The 17,684-nt window shown below is 42.8% G+C and overlaps 1 protein-coding gene across 5 annotated transcripts in view; it reads left to right on the top strand.

Annotated features, from left to right (window-relative positions):
• Positions 1-17,684, top strand: part of ACOT9 (acyl-CoA thioesterase 9) — a 95,012-nt gene that overhangs the window by 20,222 nt on the left and 57,106 nt on the right. The window lies entirely within an intron of this gene.

The raw sequence follows: 17,684 nt of genomic DNA, 5'->3' as shown, positions 1-17,684 counted from the left end.
TATTCTTTGTCATCACCAACAGTTGGTATTTTCAGAGTTTTTGGTTTTTGCTTCTCTGATGGGAATGAAATGGTATCTTATTATAGTTTCAATTTGATTAATGTACTGTTGATCTTTTTATATGTTTATTGACCATATATTTTTCTTCTGTGAAGTGCTGATTCATGACTTTTATACAGTTTTTATTGATTTATTTCTCTTTTTTCTTATTTCATTTGTAGCAGCCAGTCCTTTTATATAATTCAGTATTCAAATACCCCCCTTTTTGTTATTTTTGTTGCAGACATGTACTGAATCTGTGGCTGGGATGTTTTTCTTTGTCAGTAGTGTCTTTGGTCATATGGAAGCCTTTCAATTTAAAGTCATCAAATTTATTAATCCATTGTTAGCTAAGACTATGTTATTGGGGGTGGTGCTTGTAGCTCAGTTGGTAGGGCGCTGGCCACATACACCCAGGCTGGCGAGTTCGAACCCCAGCCAGGTCAGCTGAACAACAATGACAACTGCAACCAAAAAATAGCCAGGCGTTGTGGCAGGTGCCTGTAGTTCCAGCTACTTGGGAGGCTGAGGCAAGAGAATCGCTTGAGCCTTAGAGTTTGAGGTTGCTGTGATGCCATGGCACTCTACCCAGGGTGACATAGTGAGACTCTGTCTCAAAAAAAAAAAAGACTATGTTTTTGGGTATAAGCAAATTCAGAGTTTTTGTATTTTCATGGTGAATCTTTCCTTTTATCATGCTTGTGCCTTTTTTTTTTTTTTCTTGAGGCAGAGTCTTGTTCTGTCACCTCAGGCTAGAGTGCTATGGTGTCATAGCTCACAGCAATCTCACACTCTTGGGCTCAAGAGATCCTCTTGTCTCAGCCTCCCAAGTAGCTGGGACTATAAGCGCTCACCATGACGCCTGGCTAATTTTCTTATTTTTAGTAGAGATGGGGTCTCATTCTTATTCAGGTTGGTCTGAACTCCTGAGCTCAAGCAGTCCACCTGCCTCAGCTTCCCAGAGTGCTAGGCTTACAGGCATGAGCCACCATGTCCGGCCCATGCTTGTGCCTCTTTATACTAGCTTTTTATTTAAAGTCCATTTTATGAAATGAATGCAGCAAATATATTTTTGTCAATATTTTCCTGATATGCCTTTCCCCCTAATATTTACTTTCAGCCTTACTGTATCCTTATGTCAGTGTCATTCCAAGGGCAGGGCAGCAGGAATGGTCTACTCTAGTTGCAGACAATATAGGCTTTGTAGCCCCAACATCAGCTCACAGGCCTACCATTCTGATTTTAAACTTCATACCTGTTTCTGTCCTCTTCTCACCTATTGCTTCCATGGTGGACAGGACCAAGGGGTGGGTAAGGATGATACATATGTGAGGATCTAGCCAATAAATGAAATAGACCCAGATATGCCTGAAAGGACCCAAGGAAATAGGAGTAAGGAGTTTAGCATCTATTTTCACCAAAGTACAGTATAAAGAAGTGGAAATAGAGTTTCCTTATTTACTGACTTGAGATGTTAAAGAGTCCTAGGTTAATAAAATTAAAATGGAGACAGAGGGTTCGGAGCTGACAATTTTGAAGGGATTTTGTTTGCCATTAAGCTAGAACCATGTGTCATTCATTACATCATAATTTACCAAAGTAAAAATAAATATAGAATACATTTGTCCACATGGGGAAACAAACCAAAAAGGGAGAAATATTGGCTGAAGGCCTGGAAAATGCTGAATATGTACTTGAAAGGGGAACTTGAGGATTACAATTTGAGGCCCCATGATTGTTTATGTTTCTAGATGATTTCTAATTTCCCAGTTTGATTCCCTTGACTGCAGAATCCCCTGATTCTGGCAGTGAAGGGGTCATAAGTTTACTTACCTAGATCTATCCTTATCATCAGTCTTTTGGGTGCAGGACTGCGCCCTCTGGTGGAGAAGGGCAAGACTAACTCTATATCTGATAATAGCCACCGGAAATGTTTGCTAAGCCATCAATTGCTAGCCATTTTAACTTTTGGGAAAGTTGCTTAATTTCTCTAAATTATAATCTCCTTATTTACAAAATTATAATGATGGAAATACTAACCTTATGTGGATGTGAGGGTTAAATAAGATAATTGGTGAATTAGTGTTTAACATAATACTATCTCTACTATTATTCCCGCATTTATTCAACATATATTCTCAACAAAGGCACTGAGCTAAGTATTCAATACATGGTAGCAATCACTACTGTGATTTAGTTTGTTTTTGTCAATCCATATTATGTAATTACATTATATCAAAACCTGTGCATTGTATGTGAGCCACTACAGTAAATATGACAGAAGCTTCAAGACTCTGAATAAATATTTCTGGTTCCAGCAATAGGACCCTCTTCTCCTTTATGAGTTCTTTGGACATTTTCAATGAAATCTTCTTTTCAATGAAAGAAATCATTGTCATATGCCTTCCTGTAACACACCAGGTTCTGGCTGACTAAAAGATGGTTTTTGCTTCTCTGATGGAAATGAAATGGGGTTATATGGCAGGAGGTTATCAAATGTGAAAAGCCGTGGCCCCACATGCAGACCAGAGATAAGGTGTTCATGATGGGGGCTCTTTCTCTTTTCTTTTAATTATTTTCTTTCCCTTACCTTCCTTATCTCCCTCCCTCCCCCCATCCTTCCGGAAGACCCTAATGTACCAGTGGAAAAAGTTCTGCTGGGCCTCTTTGCCTTTTCCTTGCTGCAACAGTGGGGGTCTTTTGCTGTTTGTGGCAGACGTACCTTGCTCTATAAGCCTGTACCTTACTCTTACTCTGTAAACTTTTCTTTTTCTTAATAAACTTTGTTTCATGTTTGCCTTAAAAAAAGTTTGACTGAAGTAGCAGGGGAAGAATTCTGCTATAACAGGAGGAAAAAAATAGACACAAAGCAGCGCAGACCAAAATATCCATCCCAGATTTTCCACCAGACATCAGGAGAAAACTAGGGAATTTGTCTCTTCCTAGTGTGTAGGGAAAACCCAACTCTTTGGATTTCTTCCTATTCTTTTTTTTTTTTTTTGTAGAGACAGAGTCTCACTGTACCGCCCTCGGTAGAGTGCCATGATGTCACAGGACTCACAGCAACCTCCAGCTCTTGGGCTTCCGTGATTCTCCTGCCTCAGCCTCCCTAGCAGCTGGGACTACAGGTGCCCGCCACAACGCCCCACTATTTTTTTGTTGCAGTTCGGCCGGGGCCTGGTTTGAACCCGCCACTCTCGGTATATGGGGCCGGCGCCCTATTCACTGAGCCACAGGCACTGCCCAATTTCTTCCTATTCTTGGCTGTTAGCAGGGTGTCAGTCATCCAGTTCCTTCTGGTTTGAGACAGGTTAGGGAGTAGAAAAGCAATAAGATTCCTTAGGCTTCAGTCTTGAAAGTATTGACCAGAGGGAAGGAAAGAAAGTAGCTTTTATCATGGTTCTCCCTGATAAGACGTCTCCCAGAGACGATAAGCTAAAAAAAAAATCAGACCTGGCCAGGCATGGTGGCTCACACCTGTAATCCTAGCACTTTGGGAGACCCAGGTGTGAGGATTTCTTGAGGCCAGGAGTTTGAGACCAGCCTGAGCATCATAGTGAGACTCTGTTTCTAAAAAAAAAATTGAAAAATTAGTTAGGCCTGGTGAAGTGTGCCTGTAGTCCCAGCCATTCAGGAGGCTGAGGCAAGAGGATCATGTGAGCCCAGGAGTTGCAGTAAGCTATGATCACACCATTGCACTCTACCCTGGGCAACAAAGTGAAACCCTGTCTCAAAAAAAAAAAAAAATCGGACCTTTCCCAGTGCCAGCATTCATGTTATCTCATGCTACTAAATACCCTCTTCTGTTAACTAAGCTTTAGTGAGAGGCACCAGACCCCAGGAATAGGGACAGCAGAGTGGAAAAAATAACCTTTTATGGCAATAAGAAATAAAAGTTATTTTTTAGGCCCAGGTAGGTGGATTGCCTGAGGTCACAGGTTCGAGACCAGCCTGAGCCAGAACGAGACCTCATCTCTTAAAAAAAGTAGCCAGGTGTTGAGGCAGGCAATTGTAGTCCCAGCTACTCAGGAGGCTGAGGCAAGAGAATTGCTTAAGCCCAAGAGTTTGAGGTTGCTGTGAGCTGTGATACCACAGCACTGTACCTGGGGCAACATAGTGAGACTCTATCTCAAAAAAAAAATAGAAATTATTTTTGATTTAAGAACATCTTAAAGGGTTTAGATTAGTGCATGGATAATAGGTCGATGAATTAAATTCGGTATGCTGTGGAGTATAGCTTTTCAGGTTGACATTTGCCACACATTATGTTGTTCTTCTCTATAATAGTCTTTTTTCCCACTTCAATTGGATGGGCTGTGAATATGATCTGTAATGTGGATCCTTTTGCTTTTATGTTATGCTCTTAGGGAAGCTTCTTTAAATACAGCCCAGCTGGGATTTAAGGACTGGATGAGGACCAAATTAGCCTTTGAAGGTGGCAGCATTGCTTACTATTCCTTTCCCTCCATTATTAGCCTCTTTGAGGGTGGATTCCACCATCCATTCAATTAAATCTTATTTATTTATTTATTTATTTATTTATTGAGACAGAGTTTTACTTTATCGCCCTCGGTAGAATGCCGGGGCGTCACAGCTCACAGCAACCTCCAACTCCTGGGCTTAGGCGATTCTCTTGCCTCAGCCTCCCGAGTAGCTGGGACTACAGGCGCCCACCACAACGCCCGGCTATTTTTTGTTGCAGTTTGGCCCGGGCCGGGTTCCATTCCGCCACACTCAGTATATGGGGCTGGCGCCCTACTGACTGAGCCACAGGCGCCGCTCCCATTCAATTAAATCTTAAATAGATAGTGAGACTTAACTCTGTGTCCAGATCTGAAATTTAAAAGATGACTCTTTTCTTCCACAAACTTACAATATCATTAGAGTACCAAGATGAACACTTCAAATTATTAAATAATACAAGGCAAAAATATAATTAAATGATAAGTTGTCAGATACAGACTTTGTGAAATAGAAATTTAGAGAAAGTAAAAGTTTGTAATGATTACAAGAGTCAGGAAGTCCCCCCACTTTTTTTGAGACAGAGCCTTATTTTGTCACCCTTGCTGGAGTGCCATGGCGTCATAGCTCACAGCAACCTCAAACTCTTAGGCTCAAGCTATCCTGGTGCCTCAGCCTCCCGAGTACCTGGGACTACGGGCGCCTACCATGATGCCCAGCTAGTTTTTTAGAGATGGGGTCTGGCTCTTGCTCAGTCTGGTCTTGAACTCCTGAGCTCAAGCAATCCACCTGCCTCGGCCTCCCAGAGTGCTAGGATTACTGGGGTGAGGCACCATGCTGGGCCTGATAGGAAATCCTCTTAGAAGTAGGATGTCAGGCCCTGCAAATTCACAAAGGGAGGAAGGTGCTCAATGAAGGGACTACAGAATAACTAGACCAGAGGAAGAAACCAGAAAACTGAAGACCAAAGCCTCAGTTTTCCCATCTGTGAAATGACTCAGGAAGCCAGATATGAGCCCCTCTGTGAAAGGGACCGTTGTTTTCACTCTTGTGGCTCCAGCATGTGACAGAATTTCTCACAGAGAGTAGGCACTTGACATATGTGTTTTCAAAGATGGCACATAGAGAAGATGGCTTGCAGACTTTATCCAGGGTCAATGCTCATGTTAGTAAGCAGTGAGCCTCCCTCAGTGAGTTAGGGCTTAGTTCAGAACCATCCCTAGAGAGGCATGTTACTCCTTCCAGAGCGGGGAACTAAGTCCTCTGAGAATGAAGCAAAAAGGGATCTCTTGCTTCTAACTCACTTCCACTGAGGACATGTGCAGGTGTAATCCCACCAATCCCCCTCCCTCTCCCCACCTCCCCCATCCCTTTCTCCCTTCCCCCTATTCTTAGGTTGTAACTGGGTTATAGCTTTCATGTGAAAGCCATGAATTAGTTTCATAGTAGGGCTGAGTACATTGGATACTTTCTCTTTCATTCTTGGGATACTTTACTAAGAAGAATATGTTCCAGCTCCATCCATGTAAACATGAAAGAGGTAAAGTCTCCATCTTTCTTTAAGGCTGCATAATATTCCATGGTGTATATATACCACAGTTTATTGATCCATTCGTGGATCGATGGGCACTTGGGCTTTTTCCATGACTTAGTAATTATGAATAGGGCTGCAATAAACATTCTGGTACAAATATCTTTGTTGTGGCGTGATTTTTGGTTTTCTGGGTATATGCCTAGTAGAGGAATTATAGGATTGAATGGCAGATCTATTTTTAGATCTCTAAGTGTTCTCCATATCTCTTTCCAAAAGGAATGTATTAATTTGCATTCCCACCAGCAGTGTAGAAGTGTTCCCTTTTCTTCACATCCACGCCAACATCTCTGGTCTTGGGATTTTGTAATATAGGCTAGTCTCACTGGAGTTAGATGATATCTCAAAGTAGTTTAGATTTGCATTTCTTTGATGATTAAAGATGCTAAGCATTTTTTCATATGTTTGTAGGCCGTGCGCCTGTCTTCTTCAGAGAAGTTTCTCTTCAAATCTCTTGCCCAGCCTGTGATGGGATCCCTTGTTCTTTTCTTGCTTATACGTTTGAGTTCTCTGTGGATTCTGGTTATTAAACCTTTGTCAGAGACATAACCTGCAAATATCTTCTCCCATTCTGAGGGCTGTTTGCTTGCTTTACTTCCTGTGTTCTTGGCTGTGCAGAAGCTTTTTAGTTTGATCAGGTCCCAGTAGTGTATTTTTGAAGCTGCTTCAATTGCCCGGGGGGTCCTCCTCATAAAATACTCGCCCAGGCTGATTTCTTCAAGGGATTTACCTACACTCTCTTCTAGTATTTTTATAGTTTCATGTCTTAAGTTTAAATCTTTAATCCAGTGAGAGTCTATCTTAGTTAATGGTGAAAGGTGTGGGTCCAGTTTCAATCTTCTGCAGGTTGCCAGCCAGTTCACCCAGCACCATTTGTTAAATAGGGAATCTTTTCCCCACTGAATCTTTTTTTTTCTTCTTCTTTTTTTTTTTTTTTTTTTTCTTTTGGCCGGGGCTAGGTTTGAACCCGCCACCTCCGGCATATGGGACCGGCGCCCTACTCCTTGAGCCACAGGCGCCGCCCCCCACTGAATGTTTTTAATTGGCTTGTCAAAGATCAAATAACGGTGAGTAGCTGGATTCATCTCTTGGTTCTCTATTCTGTTCCAGACATCTACTTCTCTGTTTTTGTGCCATTACCATGCTGTTTTGATCACTATCGATTTATAGTACAGTCTCAAGTCTGGTAGCATGATTCCTCCTGCTTTGTTTTTATTTCTGAGTAATGTCTTGGCTATTTGAGGTTTTTTCTGATTCCATGTCAAACGAAGTATTGTTTTTTTAAGATCTTTAAAGTATGACAGTGGAGCTTTAATAGGGATTGCGTTAAAATTATATATTGCTTTGGGTAGTATGGACATTTTAATGATGTTGATTCTTCCCAGCCATGAGTCTGGTATGTTTTTCCATTTGTTAACATTTTCAGCTATTTCTTTTTTTAGAGTTTCATAGTTCTCTTTATAGAGATCTTTGACGTCCTTTGTTAGATAAACTCCCAAATATTTCATCTTCTTTGGCACTACTGTGAATGGGATAGAGTCCTTAACTGTTTTTTCAACTTGACTATTGTTGGTATATATAAAGGTTACCGATTGATGAATGTTGATTTTATAACCTAAGACGCTGCTGTATTCCTTGATCACTTCTAAGAGTTTTGTAGTAGAATCCCTAGTGTTTTCCAGATATACAATCATATCATCTGCGAAGAGCGAAAGTTTGATCTCTTCTGACCCTATATGGATACCCTTGATCGCCTTTTCTTCCCTAATTGCAGTGGCTAAAACTTCCATTACAATATTAAAGAGCAATGGAGACAATGGGCAGCCTTGTCTGGTTCCTGATCTGAGTGGAAATGATTCCAATTTAACTCCATTCAGTATGATATTGGCTGTGGGTTTGCTGTAGATAGCCTCTATCAGTTTAAGAAATGTCCCTTCTATACCAATTTTCTTAAGTGTTCTGATCATGAAGGGATGCTGGATATTATCAAAAGCTTTTTCTGCATCGATTGAGAGAATCATATAGTATTTGTTTTTTAATTTGTTTATGTGCTGAATTATACTTAGAGATTTATGGATATTGAACCAGTCTTGAGACCCTGGGATAAAACCGACTTGGTCATGATGTATAATTTGTTTGATGTGTTGCTGGATTCTGTTTGTTAGGATCTTGTTGAATATTTTTGCATCTATATTCATTAGTGAAATTGGTCTATAATTTTCTTCTCTTGTTGGGTCTTTTCCTGGTTTGCGGATCAGGGTGATGTTTGCTTCATAGAACGTGTTGGGTAGTCTTCCTTCTTTTTCTACATTTTGGAACAGGTTGAGTAATATAGGTACTAATTCCTCTTTAATGGTTTGGTAGAATTCTGACGTGAAACTATCTGGTCCCGGGCTTTTCTTTTTAGGAAGGTTTTGTATGGTTGATGCTATTTCCGAACTTGATATGGGCCTGTTCAACATTTCCACTCGATTCTGGCTAAGTCTTGGATGGTGATGTGCTTCTAAGTATTGGTCAATTTCCTTCAGATTTTCATATTTCTGAGAATAAAGTTTCTTATAATATTCATTAATGATTTTTTGAATTTCTGAGGAGTCTGTTGTTATTTCATCTTTGTCGTTTCTGATTGATGAGATTAGAGATTTTACTCTTTTTTTCCTGATTAGGTTGGTCAAAAGTTTATCTATTTTATTGACCTTTTCAAAAAACCAACTTTTTGATTTATTGATCTGTTGTATAATTCTTTTGCTTTCAATTTCGTTTAATTCTGCTCTAATTTTGGTTATTTCTTTTCTTCTACTGGGTTTGGGGTTGGAATGTTCTTCCTTTTCCAGTTGCTTGAGATGTCCCATTAAGTTGTTAACTTCCTCTCTTTCCGTTCTCTTGAGGAAGGCTTGCAGTGCTATAAATTTCCCTCTTAGGACTGCCTTTGCTGTATCCCAGAGGTTCTAATAATTCGTGTCTTCATTGTTGTTTTGTTCCAAAAATTTGGCAATTTTTTTGTTAATCTCATCTCTGACCCAGCTATCATTCAGCATAAGGTTATTTAACTTCCATGTTTTTGTATGAGTATGCAGATTCCTGTTGTTACTCAGGTCAACTTTTATTCCATGGTGGTCCGAGAAGATGCAAGGAATAATTTCTATTCCTTTAAGTTTATTGAGGTTAGATTTGTGACCTAAGATGCGATCGATTTTGGACTAAGTTCTGTGGGCTGATGAGAAGTATGTGTATTCAGTTTTGTTGGGATGAAATGTTCTGTAGATGTCTGCTAGATCCAAATGTTGGATGGTTAGGTTTAAATCTAAAATTTCTTTGCTCAGCTTCTTAATGGAGGATCAATCCAACACTGCCAAAGGAGTGTTGAAATCTCCAACTATTACAGAGCTGGAGGAAATCGAGTTGCTCATGTCTGTTAGAGTTTCTCTTATAAATTGGGGTGCATTCTGGTTGGGTGCATAGATATTAATAATTGAAATCTCATCATAGTGAGTATTACCCTTAACAAATATGAAGTGACCATTCTTATCCTTCCTTACTTTTGTTGGTTTAAAGCCTATTGTATCTGCAAATAAAATTGCAACACCTGCTTTTTTCTGATTACCATTTGCCTGAAATATGGATGACCATCCTTTCACCCTGAGTCTATATTTGTCTCTTAAGGTAAGATGTGACTCTTGTATGCAACAAATATCTGGCCTGAGTTTTTGTATCCAGTCAGCTAACCTATGCCTCTTTAGAGGACAGTTTAAGCCGTTCACATTAATGGAGAATATTGGTAAGTCAGGTAAGATTTTGGGTGTCGAGTTTTTCAAAAGTCTAGTGGACATTTTTAATCCTTTCGCCAGTGTGGAAGTTGGAGTTTGATCAAGAGTTTCTGAGTGAGTTTACTTTTGTGGTATAGGATTGGGTTGGTCATTATGGAGGATAGGTCTGAGAATATCCTGAAGAGCTGGTTTGGTTATGGCAAATTTCTTCAACATATGAATATCATTAAAGTATTAATTTCTCCGTCATAAATGAAACTCAGTTTATCTGGATACAGGATCCGGGGTTGAAAGTTATTTTGCTTTAGGAGATTAAAATTCGATGACCACCCTCTTCTGGCTTGAAAGTTTTCAGCAGACAGATCTGCAGTCATTCTAATATTCCTTTGTAGGTAATGGCTTTCTTTCATCTGGCTGCTTTGAGTATTTTCTCCTTCATGTTAACTTTAGTGAAGTTAATTATAGTATGCCTGGGGGATGTCTTTTGGGGTTGAGTCGTGCTGGGGTTCTGAAGCTGTCTGCTATCTGAATTTCAGAATTTCTAGGCATGTCTGGAAAATTCTCTTTTATAATTTCATGGAGAAGGGCCTCTGTGCCTAGCGAGGCCACTTCATCGGTTTCAGGGATTCCAACGAGTCGAATATTAGCCTTCTTCGAATTGTCCCAGAGCTCTCTGAGAGAATGATCCGTTTTTGCTCTCCATTTCTCTTCCTCTATGAGAGTTTGGGAGCGTTCTAAGGCTTTGTCTTCAATGTCAGAAATCCTTTCTTCTTCTTGCTCCACTCTGTTACTGAGGGATTCTACTGTATTTTTCAGATCTTTGAGGGCTTCAAATTCTTGCTTCAGTGTGACTAAGTCTTAGTGATTTTGTCTTTAAATTGGTTAAATTCTTGAGCCAACTTTTGAATTTCTCTTCGAATTCCTGATTCTGACTTTTGAATTGCTGCTCGAAGTTCTAATTCCAAATTTTTCTCCACTTTATTAATCTTGTTTGCAATCCAAATTCTGAATTCGATTTCTGACATCTCAGCCAGTTGTTTATGAATGGGATCTTCAATTACATCTGCCATATCTTTCCTTGGGGGGGTTGATCTATTCTGGTTATTCATGTTACCAGAGTTTTTCTGCTGATTCTGCCCCATGATTGTTTTACTCCCTTTGATTTTTTTCCTGGAGCTTTGTCGAGGGCCCATACAGTGCTCTGGCCTGAGAAACTCGGGCCCTGTTTGGTGTGGTGGGGCTAAGTGGTTCTGTCTTGTTTTCAGCTGGTTGATGTTTGACCCTAGTGGAACAGTTACTCTGGGTTCAAGTCTCAGTGGTGGAGAAATGCCAGCAATTAAGTCACCCTGCCCAGCACTGGCAACAGTTGGAAAAGGAAAATCAAACCTTCCTACAACCATACACCCAGGGCACCACCTGAATAGTCCTCAGGCGATTGGCTCAGTTCAAAAGGTCCAAATCAATTGTCTCAGTGAGCACCTGTCTCAGGTTGGAGAGTTTAAGAGGTCTCTGGGAACTGGATCACAGGGGTCTGGTGACTACTCTGATATGTCTTGCTCCAGTGCTGTGTGGAGTCAGGAGGAGCCAGCCAGCAAATAGATCAGTCTGGGAAGGTTGATGCCTCCTTCCCCACCTTGCACCTCTGTCACACCCAGTCACTGATAGCCCTGCAGTTGGCTGACCCAGTTGCCTGTAGTGAACAGGTACTCCAGGGGTTTGCACCTGCCTGAATCTGTGATTCAGGAGAATCACAGGAGATCTGCCAGGCCTCTGAGCTCTGCCTCTATCTAGCAGGAGGAGGTGAGGCCTGACAGCCTCAGGCGCTTGATGAAGGTTGGGGGGTGTTCACTCAGTTCCAGCCCCGCCCCTGATTGATGTTACTGACAGAACAGAACAGAGCAGAACAGAACAGTACAGAACAGAACAACTTTGGAGGATTTTGTCTGTTCCTGTTAAGTTCCCCTGCAGAAGAGAAGCTATTTTGAGTTTCAAAGCCCTGTCTTTGCTCCTGCAGTTTTGTATTCGGTTACCTGTCCGTTCTATCCTGCTGCCTTCCTTTGTCTATAGGCTGACGATCCCCTGAGGGCCATGTTGTCTTAGGCTCAGTAAACCGGTCCTCTGGGTCAGCCCTGCCCTGGGAATTTCCCAGGACTGTGAGTTGGTACCGCCTCAGGCAAATCCTTTACTCATGGGTGGTTGCTGGTCTCCTCTGGTTGTCCAGGGAGACAGTGGGCATGCTTCAGAATATCTGGGAGAAGACAGCTGCTGCTTTGAGCCTCAGGCAACTGTTGCTCTGGTGTGGTTCCCTCCTAGCCGACCATCCTCTCCTCACTCCTGCACCCCAGAGTCAGCACTGACCAGCTGCAGTCTAGGCACTGTCCACACCCCTCGAGAAATCACCCAAGAATCTGGACTCCTGGGGGACAGGCCTCCAGACCTCAGAGTGAAAGTGGAGGGGAGCGCTGGGAGCTCAGAGTTGCAGGCAGAGAATATACACAGTTCCACACAGTTTTATGCCTGGCCGCACTACTGCCAAAAGACGGCCACTGCTCCGTGCCCCAGGGAAGCGCTGCTCTGGTGTGGCTCCCCCTCCAGCCGACCGTCCTTTCCTCGCTCCCGTGCCCCAGAGTCAGTGCTGACCAGCCGCAGCCTAGGCACTGTCCACACCCCTCGAGAAACCACCCAAAAGTCTGAACTCCTGGGGGACAGGCCTCTAGACCTCAGAGTGAGAGTGGAGGGGAGTGCTGGGAGCTCAGAGCCGCAGGTAGAGAATATATACAGTTTCAAACAGTTTTATGCCTGGCTGTGTTGCTGCCAAAACACGGTTGCTGCTCCATGCCTCAGGGAAGTGCTACTCTGGTATGGCTCCCCCTCAGCCGACCATCCTCTCCTCGCTCCCTTGCCCTGGAGTCAGCACTGACTAGCTGCAGCTCCACACCCCTCGAGAAATCACCCAAGAATCCAAACTCCTGGGGGACAGGCCTCTAGACCCCAGAGTGAGAGTGGAGGGGAGTGCTGGCAGCTCAGAGCTACAGGTAGGGAATATATACAGTTTTATACAGTTTTATGCCTGGCAGGAGACCGCCATGGCACCCTAGTAGGGGAGGTAGGTCCAGTTTTTAGAGGGTCTCTCCCATGGAATGTAGTGGGAGGACCTTTGAACTCTGCCTGTTTGTTTGTGGGGCACTTTGAGCCGTTCTCATGGGGGAGGAGACTCCCATCTGCTTGGTGATGGATTTTGTACCTTTTGTTTGTATCCTTGTGGTTGCAGCTCACCTCAGCGGGGTTGATGTGCATTCTTCAACCTTCTCTCTTGGTGCAGCTCAAATCCACCAAGTTACTTGCTAAATTTTTGTCCTTTAACTCTCCTTCTGGATGGGAGCCTCTGTGGAAAGCTGGCTTCAGTCAGCCATCTTGTCTCCTCCCCCAGCATTTCTGCTTTATGGGGCAGGTTTGCTGAATCTGTTCTTATAAAGTCCTTGCCAATTCCAAAATTCTATACTTTCTTTCTGGAGAGGCTACAAGGAAACATTCAACTCTTACTACATTACCATAAGCATCTCAGGTCAATTCCACAAAAATTAGCACTCAGAGTCAGAGGGGAAACCAATATGGAACTTTTTTTTTTGAGACACAGTTTCAAGCTGTTGCCCTGAGTAGAGTGCCATGGTGTCACAGCTCCCAGCGACTTCAAACTCTTGGGCTTAAGCAATTCTCTTGCCTCAGCCTCCCAGTAGCTGGGACTATAGGTGCCTGCCACAACGCTCGGCTATTTTTTAGTTGCAGTTGTCTTGTTGTTTAGCAGGCCTGGGCCGGGTTCAAACCTGCCACCCTTGGTGTATGTGGCCAGCGCCCTGCCAACTGAACTATGCATGCTGCCCAATATGGAACTTTTTGATCTGTCTACCCCAAATCACAAACACAACTTGCTTAACTGATTTATGTAAAAAGTTTGATTCCCTTTTCTCTCTCCTTATACTGTATCTTACTTTTCTAAAAGATTACAGCTTGATCTACAAATTAGAAAATATGTCCTATTTTCTCAGAGCTCCAGGGACTCACACCAGTGGTACTTTCAGGTTTGTCAGATACCATGTGTTTAAGCCATGCAAATTGCTGTTTTGTGCCCTCAGCCTTTGAGAGATGGTGTGGGGGGCTGAAAAATGTCTTGGCTGGGTTTTTGAAGCCTTGGATTCTAGTTCTAGCTCTGCCACTATAGCCTCAGGGAAATCTTTTAAATCCAATAAGTTACATTTTCTTTATAAAAAAAAAAATTACATATGGGCTTGGCGTCTGTGGCTCAAGCAGCTAAGGCGCCAGCCACATACACCTGAACTGGTGGGTTCAAATCCAGCCTGGGACCTCTAAATAACAATGATGGCTGCAACCAAAAAAAGAGCCAGGTGATGTGTCGGGTGTCTATGGTCCCACCTACTTGGGAGGTGGAGGCAGGAGAATTGCTTGAGCCCAGGAGTTGGAGGTTACTGTGAGTTGTGATGCCACGGCACTCTACCCAGGGCAACAGCTTGAGGCTCTGTCTCAAAAAAAAAAAAAATTACATACGAGAAGAAGGAAAAATAGGATAGTTTTCCAGATCTCTTACAGCTCTGAAATTTAATATTTGTGTCATTGCTGAGCTGAGTCAAGAGGGGCCATTTCTTGTCTTGATCCCACTTTTCTTCCTACCTCCACCTCCAAATGATGATAGACAGTGTGGGGTGGATAATCATGTAATCCTGCATGAAATCTCAGCAGACAACATTTAAATGATTTTGATGATAGAGTCCTGAGTCATTAGGCAAAGCTGTTTATGGAGCAATATTTCTTTTAGGGTTGTTTATTTAGTAGATGTTTATATTAATTCCTCACTTTCTGTCCTTTTTCTGAACTGGAAGTCTGCAAGTTGACCTGGAGATTGTTCCCCAAGCATGGGGCTTCTGTGTATCTGGTAGTGCACTTATTAATGTTGTGTTTATAGTTAGACTTTAGGGACACTCAGAAGTCCAGGGACTTGTACCAGTGGTACTTTCAGGTTTGCCAGATAGACAAGAATCTGATCACAGGAATGACATCTATCATATTCACAGGTCCCACTCACACTGGAGAAAGGGGATACAAATTCAGGACATGCATACTAGGGAGCAGGAATCATGGGGACTGTCTTAGGGTTCCAACTACCAAAAACACTGAATCAGAGACCTCTAAATGGTACTGTGCCTCCAATAGGAAGTGTGGAGTGCGGATTGTGAGGTGGCAAGACCCCCATAGCCTGGGAGGTACGTTCAAGGAATGACCCCCAAATTGCTTCTCCTCCCTTCCTAAAACAATAGTTTTTTTCTCCTTGCACCCTCTACCAGAAGTCACGTAGCTTCTGTATATCTTTTGCCTAAAAGCACATAGCCTTCTCTCCCTAAAGTTAATCTTTACCCCATGTACTGTTATTTCCCCTAAACCTTGTAAAATGAAAATATTCCCACTCGCTTTCCCTGCTGATTTGCCACATCATTAATATAGCAACCTAGTTTAGGTACTATATAAATAAAGCTGTTCACACGGTTTGGTGCCAGCTGTAGTCATCAGCTGTGCCAGACCTCCCGGCCCCATCACTGTTATCTCTTGTGTGATCTTTGTCTCTTATGTGTCTTATTTTCTCATTCCCCACCATTCCCACTCTGGTTTGTTTATTCTTCACTCTGGCTCAAGAAAAGGAAGAATAGATGAGTCTGGGAACCAAGAATTTGAAACAAGAATGGCTCCATTTACCATCTTTTCCAGTGACTTGCTGAGGGATTTTGTGTTTCCTGGATCTGTAACTCTGGGCTCTGCAGAGTTCGAGGCTTTCTTCTGCAAAGGGTCGCATCCTTGCCAGTGGATACAGCAAGGGTTCCACTGCACTATAAGTGTGGCTGTGGTGTGGGCTTTGGACTTCTTGTGGCCAAGGAGTCACCATCTTGGCAAGGGATAGTTGCCGTCAGTCAGTAGGAGGAGGTGAGGGCGCTGTTACACAACACGGAAGAGAGGAATGTGTGTAGAACTTGGGTGGTCAATCCAGGTGGGCACTTCTTCATATTTCCTTGTCTATTTGGAGGCCTCCAAGCCATTGCAGTGCAAGGGGTGACCTGTGGCAGCCATGGAGGCATCCCAGTCCAATCCTTTTGTCAGAGAATCTGCCAGAAGGGTGGAGTTAGCTGATAGCCTTTAGGATCTGCTTCACCTCACAAGGTTTCCCAGACAGCCCCTAAGCAAAGATGGAGCACAGCAGTTGCACAAGGACTTGCCATTTCTGGCCTGGCCAGGGTTCTTCTGCAGGGCGGTCTTCGCCCCAGAGTTCCCTGTTTGGTAGGTCTAGGCTTTTTCAGAGCTGCACCACAGTCTGAGGCTCTCTCCTGACCACTCTCTGATCTCAGGTTTCATTCAGTCCTAAATGCTTTCCCTGACTACTTCTGTTCCCTCTCCCTTTTATGTTTCATAGGTATGGCCCCCAATAAACCTCTTGTACTTTTGACTCTTTTCCTGGAGAAACTAGACTGACATATCAGCCTTAAAATTCAGGAGTAAGCAGGAAAAATTGGGTGGTGGGAAAAATCTGATCAGAATCTTGGCAGAAAACACAGTTTCTTCCAGATGGTTTAAGTGAGGAGACTTTAAAAATAGAACTACTTGGAGAGGTATGGCCAGGGTTAAAGGAGTAAACAAGGGACAATGAGGCACCCAGAGACTTCAACAGCAGGAAGCCATTACCACTCCTGTGGCTGAAGGGGCAAGTGGGAGAAATTCTGGAAATAATATCAGAGTGTCAAGGGAGCTAGGTCATGGAGGGGGGACCAACTGCAGCAATGGAGATTGAGAAGGCTACTAACTTTATTTTGAATTTGTTTGTGTGTGTAGTAATGTTTATGTATATTTTTTAGTGTGTGGGTTGGTAGAATAATGGATCCTCAAAGATGTTCCCATCCTAATCCCAGAACTTGTCAACATTTTAGGTTACATGGCAAAGGGAAGATGGATTAAAGTTGCTAATCAGACGACCTTAAACTAGGGAGATTATCCTGGATTTTCCTGGTGGGCCCAGTGTTATCACAAGGGTTCTTAAAAGTGGGAGAGAGTGGGTGGTACTTGTGGCTCAGTGGGTAGGGCGCTGGCCCCAGCCAAACTGCAACAAAAAAATAGCTGGGCGTTGTGGTGGGTGCCTGTAGTCCCAGCTATTTGGGAGGCTGAGGCAAGAGAATTGTCTAAGTCCAAGAGCTGGAGGTTGCTGTGAGCTGTGACACCATCACACTCTATCGAGGGTGACAAAGTGAGACTCTGTCTCTAAAAAAAAAAGTGGAAGAGAGAAGTCAAAGAGTCAGAAGAAGATGCAAGCAGAGTAATTGTTACTGGCTAGAAAGGAGCTCCGAGCCAAGGGTGCAGGTGCCTTTAGAACCTGGAAAAAGTGAGGAAATGGATTGTCTCCTACAGCCTCCCAGAAGGAACACAGCTCTACCAGTGATAAGCCAGTAAGGTCTTGGTCAGATTTCTGATCTACAGAAGGTAATAAATTTGTGTTGTTTGAAACCACTACATTTGTGGTAATTGTTACAATAGTAATAAAAAACTGATACGGTGGGTGAGAAAAACATTGTTCAAATTACATTGTGCAGGAGTTGCCCACTCTTGCTGTATCAGGAATAGTTTACATATTCCTCTATTAGTTACTGCCATTAACTAATTAAATTAAATAAAATCTATATTAAATTATATAGATTTTTTCCTATTTTCTTCCCTCTCATATGCTGTATGCTTCTCCTGGTCTAGGACTGTGTCTTATTCATCCCTGTATTCTTCCT

Source organism: Nycticebus coucang, chromosome X, assembly GCF_027406575.1.
Source record: "Nycticebus coucang isolate mNycCou1 chromosome X, mNycCou1.pri, whole genome shotgun sequence".
In the NCBI taxonomy this organism is placed as follows: Eukaryota; Metazoa; Chordata; class Mammalia; order Primates; family Lorisidae; genus Nycticebus; species Nycticebus coucang.
Note: the sequence above shows the minus strand (reverse complement) of the source record. Positions and strands in the feature narration are given on the sequence as shown.